The sequence below is a fragment of the Trematomus bernacchii genome, unplaced genomic scaffold (genome assembly GCF_902827165.1).
Source record: "Trematomus bernacchii unplaced genomic scaffold, fTreBer1.1, whole genome shotgun sequence".
NCBI classification, from domain to species: domain Eukaryota; kingdom Metazoa; phylum Chordata; class Actinopteri; order Perciformes; family Nototheniidae; genus Trematomus; species Trematomus bernacchii.
The window spans coordinates 11,785,797-11,793,159 of NW_022987564.1; positions in this window are offsets into that span (position 1 = coordinate 11,785,797).

Sequence of the window (7,363 nt, forward strand, 5' to 3'; positions counted from 1 at the left end):
ATCAATGGGTCCTAGAAATAGAAACAAATCGTGGGTACAAACAAAAATAAGAGAACATTTGTTTGTACATCGCTTCCCGCATGAGGCCCCTTGTTAATGTAAATATTAAAATCTGTATTTCCTGCTGCGACAAGTCAAAAATGTCCGCTGTAAAAAAAGGACTGTTTCCAGATTGTCTGCAAAAGGGGGTAATATATAAGAGCACATGTTGCTTTAAGATATAATGGAATAAGGGTAATGTAGCTTATACTGACCTCAACTTAGTGAATGCTGCTAATATCAAGCTTCAGAACTGAAAATGTGGTTTAGTGAAGGTTATAATACACAAACTGCATCCTCTGATATACAGTTGGTTCTTTATTGGTTGCAGCTTGGAGATGGAGGGAATGGGCGTGTGTAAAGAAAACCCAATTCTCAATAACTTGCAACAGGCCGCACTCCAAATACACTCAGTGAGCGAGCCCAGTGATCATGGTTTCCCCAGAAACCCACTTGTAACAAACATTCGACTTCAGAGTGTTTGAAGGGCAAGTCCTCCGTGGTCTCTGGAGCCGCATGCGTATTTACAAACATCTGCAAATCCCCCTGATGAGACCAAAGATTCCTCTGTGCTTCCCATGGGAAAGGCTGCGCCAACATCGGGATGAAACAGCGCTTCAGCCAAACAAGGTCTTACAGCAAAAATGGAAGCAAACAATATATTAAAATCTCATCTCAACCCAGGGGGCTCTTTGTGAGTCGAGGGGTCTCATGAGAGGAGTGTGCCAAAAAATGAAAGCACTTAATCGGAGGATATTAAAACATTAAAACAATATTAGGCAACGTTAGACTAATGAATGTTTGCCGACATTTATCCTTTTATTTCGAGTCAAATATTGCCCCCTCTGAGCAAAGGCATGGTTATTATGATTTATCAAATAACTATTAAATTCACGATTATCTGAAGTCCCATAACATTAGTTGCCCTTTTTAATAGATACTACTGATTAATTTAAATGTCATTGATTATTTTTCTTATTATATGAATCCTAGTCTGATGATTATATCATGTCTGAATCCTTATAGATGTATGTAAGTTTCCTCTGATCTAAAATCTTAGTTGCTGCTTGAGTAGTTTTTTAACCCATCAGCTTTCAAATATAATTTATAAGGCATCCATTTGATGCCCCTGTAGCCTTATCGAGCTTAAGTTTTCCAACACTGCTTCTGGTTTGAATCCACTCAAAGCACTCAGAGTCCATTTTGTCACCTTTAAAAATCAAATGACTTGTTTTCATTAAATAACTTCCCTCAGCAAACCACAAGTCAGCATCCCACAGCTATCTTTGATCTCAGGCAAACAGATGTACGAGTTATTAGATAAACATGCACTGCATATTGAGGGCAACTCAACAAGCTCCCCTTTTACACTTCCTCTGAAAGCAGCGCTGAGCGGTCGGGGCTAGTGGGTACATGTTGGGTGTGCCAGCATAGGAAGTTGCACTCATCCTGTGCCACCTTCTGCTCTTGTTGCAGGCAGGAAATACCACCATGACCCAACACTGATAAGGAAAAGGAGCTGAACCATGGCCACGTGGTAAACAATGAGGAACCATATACTCACTACTTTATGTGTAAAGTGAAAAAAAGACAGACAGAGTGATTGATAGGGATGGGAAAATAAAAAGAAAGCGTTTTTTTTATTGTGTAAGGTCATAGTGTGCATGCAATGTAAATATCCAGGCCTTCACTTTGATATTACCCTCATGTCTGTACCGTAAATAAGAAACTATAGCCAGCAGGCAGTTAGCTTAGCTTAGCATAAAGACTAGAAACAGAGGGAAACAGCTAGCCTTGCTCTTTCAGAAATGTCAAACTGACTACTAACACCTCTGAAGTTTATTATCTAGCACAATATACTGTATCAATGTTGTTATCTGTAAATAGTTTTACAAACATATGAAGCCAGACATAGGCAGGCCTAATACTGCCATACATCGTTTAAAGTTTAAACACTCTTTTCACACCACAAAATGAAATTGTGTCTTTTCAAATGGTATACAGTAACTGTGGTAATGCTCAAGATAACATATACTAATCAATAGTTTGAAAATGTGTTCAAAAAAAACATAGAGACATGCTGAACTTGAAGGTTTCTTGGAAATAGTATTTAAACAAATTCCACTCAATAGATTTCTTTCAGAGCTTTCAATTTAAATAAAGAGTGTGAAATCATTTATATTCAAGTGTGTTTATACAGTATGTGAATGTGCTCCAAATGTGTTAAATATCACTAACTAAAACTCTGCCAACATGTTCATTCTCTCGGCCCAGTGAGAAATATGTCAAACATTTTAAGATGCAGTTGAAATGCTGTGACGTCAATAGAACAAATGGATTTCATTTAACGCCTCATTCCATAAGCTTTTCCTCGGCCAAGCAGTCATTTTCCCTCGCTGGTTTGTAAATGTACCGTGACTGTGAACATGCATTTCTTTTTGGACACTGAAGCTGAGCTCTTGTGGATGACTTTGATCATGGAAACCTTCTTGCAATTGCTTCCTCTTAAACAAACTGCGCACGACATAAAGTGAGATTGAATCTCTGTATATTACCTCACTTACATCAACACAGCATGCAAACGACAAGATAATTACAACCTTCCTCTGATAGAGCCGTTGTTTTCACGATTTTGCATGTAGTGCAGCTAATGAGGCTCAGAACAAGCTGCTGATGAAATGTCATCAAATATTCTCCACTGTATGCAATCTGCACATTTCTACAGATGCCAAGGCTGAGCCCTGATGTCTTTGTTGAATAAACGGCTTCCAGATCAAATGAATTTTCCATTTGGACAAAGGCATCCATTTCACATTTGCTCATGAGATCTAATGAAGTTCTCTCTTGCTTTTTGAGCCAACCTTCTTTCTATTGCCAGATCTCAGAGTGCTTATCCAAACACAGGGAATGCTAGCTCTCTCGTTGCGAGGAATTTCCTTCCAGAGAGCTCCCACCACCTCTCCTGACATGATTTAGATATTTTAGGAAATTATGATTTAAGAGCTTAGATTTGCTCCAATGTAGTCGTGATCACCAATTTGTATTCATTTTGTTTTGAATAGGTTGAATTTCTTCATAATCCAGATTTGAATAATTATATTTCTCAGATGAATGGGACTCCCTGATCATTTGGCCAATTCAAGGGATTAAGTTGTTCCAACCAATATCTCATACTCCAAAAAAGATTTAAGTTACAAAAATAAAATAAACACAGCAGCATAATAATACAACTGTACACTAACAGTGCAGTAATAAGAGCAATTACATATCTACAGGAAACATAAACAGTCACATAAGTAATGTAAATTATAATTAATTATTGTTTTAACTGTAAATTGTTTCAGCGATAAGGCAATAAAAAGGCAAGAAACCAAAGCAGAAATGCAGTGTTTTGCAGAACATATTTAGAATCAGAACTAATCTCACCTGGGCTTCCGTCTTTATCAATGAAATCCCATCTTCCTTGCATAGTGTCACTTCTGGTTGCATGTGTGAAAGAATAATGGAGGAAAGAAAGAGAGGTTTTACCACATTGTAAAAAAGTGAGTCTTACAACAGAATCAGCTGGTGCATGCACAATACAGACACTGTCAGTGATGTGTTGGCCTTTTGTTGACACGGACAACTGCGTTCTCTTTGTTGAAGCTGCTCTCTCAAGCTGCTCTCTGTCACTTTAAAGATCTGAACTTGAGGTGCCTTAAATGTTTCAGAAGAGTGTTGAAATGTCTCTTGCTGAACAAGAAAGAGTACTCATGATATTTTTTGTAATGCAAGATTAAGAAATCTATGGTTGAAATTCAAAGCTACCCATATCTTGCATTGCATTTGCAACATTTATGAGTCTCTTTCAGAGCAGACCAGCCCTCAGCCATAATAGATTAGCAGAGGAAGGTTTTTCTTAAAATGTGCTTTCAGTGTGCTAAGATTACATTCCGAGTGGGAGTAGGCACAGCAGTCCACAGAGATCCATTCAGGACTATATATTCTGGCATAATGTGTTCTACACAAAAGCCCATTTCCTCCACAGCAACCCATTTTCATGCATGCTGGCCATGTCCTAAAAAAATCTGCAGAGGAAATGGCCCACACTGCATCTATTTCCAGGACAGCCTCCGTGGTCCAGCCTCATTAAAATGCATTACCGTTATGGCTCAACTTTTACCTCAAGTTGCTGCCTAAGCTCTTTTGTTTTGAGTGCAGCTGCTAGGTGAGGAGGATGTCTTTCCTTGGTAACCTCAGCACATGGTGACAGGCATATGAGGTGAAAAGGTTTCCAATCAGATAAAAGTGACAGAAAAAGAGAGTTTGTGTGTTGGTTAATCTTACCTTATCTTAAGGAGATTTTCCGACCCGATCACGTCTGCATAATCTGTCGACCGCAAGAAGAGAGGCTGTGTGTTGGAGGATATTTTACTCACAGGGAAACCGAGGCTGGTACTGCTGGCTGTTTCTGTCCAGAGAAAAGAGTGTGGTCACCTGAAATCAGCCACAAAATTACAGCTCAAGACGAGGGCATGGAATTTTCAAGTAGGCACAATGTGTGTGACACATTTTGTGGTTAGCTGGAAAAGGAAAGCATGGAAACAAAGAATCCAAAATATGTTGAAAGAATAGTTCTGCGTGTCTATGAATTATAATGACCTCATTTGAAGCCAATCAGTTACACATGGATGGTCTTATGTCAACAGATCAATAGGATTAAAGGATAAACTCTCTTAGGAAAAATATGTTTGGGCCTCACCTTTTGATCACCTTTCTGAGTTTCACTGCTCAAAACTAGAAGTTCTTTGCTTCGTATGCAGAGACAGATAACATTTGGTATTGTTAGACACACAGAAAATAAGATACACACTGGGGGATTATCTCTGGCAATGTACTGAAAGTGTAAGGCATGGTTACTGTTAAGCAGGGGCGCCGTAAGGGGGTGAAAAGTTAGGACGATTCTCAGGGCCCGTGACTGACAGGGGCCCAAACAATTTTAGAACATTAAGAAAAAAATGTTTAAGTAACCATTGTGATATCTTTTCATGGGGCCCAAAATCCCTGGCGGCGCATAAGCTTAAAAATAGCCCTGCTCCGAAGTGTCTACTGGGTGAGTGTTGTTAGAATGACTCTTCATGTCTAGACTTTGGTCACTCTCTAACGTGTTGAAGGTTATAAAGAAAATACTAGTGAATAAATCCTGGCTGGAGACTTACCTGGAGTTGATATTAACCGTCGGTCAAGCATATAGGCCCCACGAACAGTGTGCAAAAATGATTTTCGTTGAAGAAGTTTTTGCTAAAAAGACACAAATTTGGAGGAATCGAGTTTTCAGAAAAAGACAAAAAAGCAGATGCATGCTCTCTTCCAACAGCAGCTCAGCTAACACCAACGCTGCTACGCATGTGCAAATAAAAACCATTGAAATTGACAATGTGAGCGAAATAATTCGATATGAACTTACAATCGCTAATAATGGGCCTGCATCTGATCCTTTTTGTGACATTCACATCTACTTGAAAGTAAATTGGCCATATATGTTGAGCTGAGACTGTAGCAGGATTTGGACCTCTCAAGCTTTCTTTTTCCATCCTGCTTGACTACTTATGTAATTTTTTCGCATTCACTACCAAGTGCAGCTCCAATAGTGCCTTTGACGAGAGACAGTTTAAAGCTCTCATGTCTGTACAGGAAATATGAAGCCACAGTGCCCAGCCAAGAAATAATCTGCCACATAAATCTTGGTTTTTGTACGGATTAAACAAACAAGAACGTGTTAATAAGTGAGCTTTATAGTCACTTGTGGATTGAACCATTGGACCGAGCCATACCTGTTTCCAGTCTTCATGCCAAGCTACATTTACAGGCTGCCGGCTCCAGCTTCATATTTAACAAACAGACATGAGAGTGGACACGATATTCTCATTTTACTCCCAGAAAGAAAGCATATTACGCAACATGTAAACTACTCCTTTTAGACCACACAGTAACACATTTGTTTTTGTACACATTAGTTATTACTCAGCAGTAACATGCTAACCCTCTATCATTTTCTTGTGTCAGAAGTAACACACACAGAATCCAGAGTGACTGTTTTCATTTTAACTTTGTAGAGACACTCATCCAGCACTCATCTTTCATCTAATGAGGCCCCAAACTCCAGATGTTCTGACTCAAGCAGCTGCCAGCCATCAGACACACCGTATCTAACCTCCACTCTTTCCATGCTTTTCCCATCTCTCTTTCTTCTCTTTTGCTATCTGTCGCTTTTGATTCCTTCCTGAAAGTCTCTGTAGTTGCATTTAAAGCATTAAGGAATAGCCTGGCACTGTAACACAGCATCATTAGCTTCAGCTCCGGCCTGCGCGTCTCACCACTGTGTACACTTGTTGTCCAGTTGGTACTATGGCAACGGGGCTGTGCTCTGCTAGACCTACGCTATGATATGAGTTAGAGACACACACACACACACACGCACACATGCACGCTGGCAGAAAGACAGACCAACAGGAGGAAAAGCAATAAAGAGCAAGCATTAAAATGCCAGCGAAACTCCCAAAACAGAGCAGTGAAATACTGAGGAGGGAGGGCGAGGTTCTTCTGCGCAGCTCTGTTTATGTAGCCCGTTTTCTTCTTCCTGTGATGGCTTCAGCTTGAATCATTAGCCATTTTCCAGCTTAACTAGGGGATGTAACCACCTTTTAGAAAAAATATCCATGTCTGCTTAAATAATGAAATAGGTTATCGACATAATGATGTTGTTCAAAGCAATTCTAATTGGTTAAGGCAGTGTGGACCGGCAGATGTCCAAACACATGGAATAAAACAACTGAGCATCATATTTTATATACTGGTTACTCCCCCATTAAAGTGATTTTTGGAGGCAAACGGATGTTTAAGGCTCAGTTCCTGTGATGATGGTGTTGGCAGTATCAAATCAGTGAGGTTTGCGTGGTTCAACCTTCACACCCATGCAGCTCATTCATTATTTAACATTATGTATCTGCACTGAACCCTTGACAACCTCAAAAACATGCGGATTCTCAGCCTTCCTGCATAAAATGATTGGAGCCAGGTCCTTGGTCAGGCGTATTTATTATTAAAGTGGAGGCAGTATTTTGTATTTAAAATGTGTCCCTTTGCAAAGTCAAAGCATGGACTGTGCTGTTTTCTTCACTGTGAGGACACTGAGATTCACATTAGTGTTTTACAGGTTATACTGAATCACAAGCCAAGTAAAACACTCAGTTTTTACAATCAGGGGGAAACAATGTTAGACAAAATATTTGTCATGGCAAGGTCTTTCTACATAATGATGGCAGAATAATTACCCGGGCTTGCA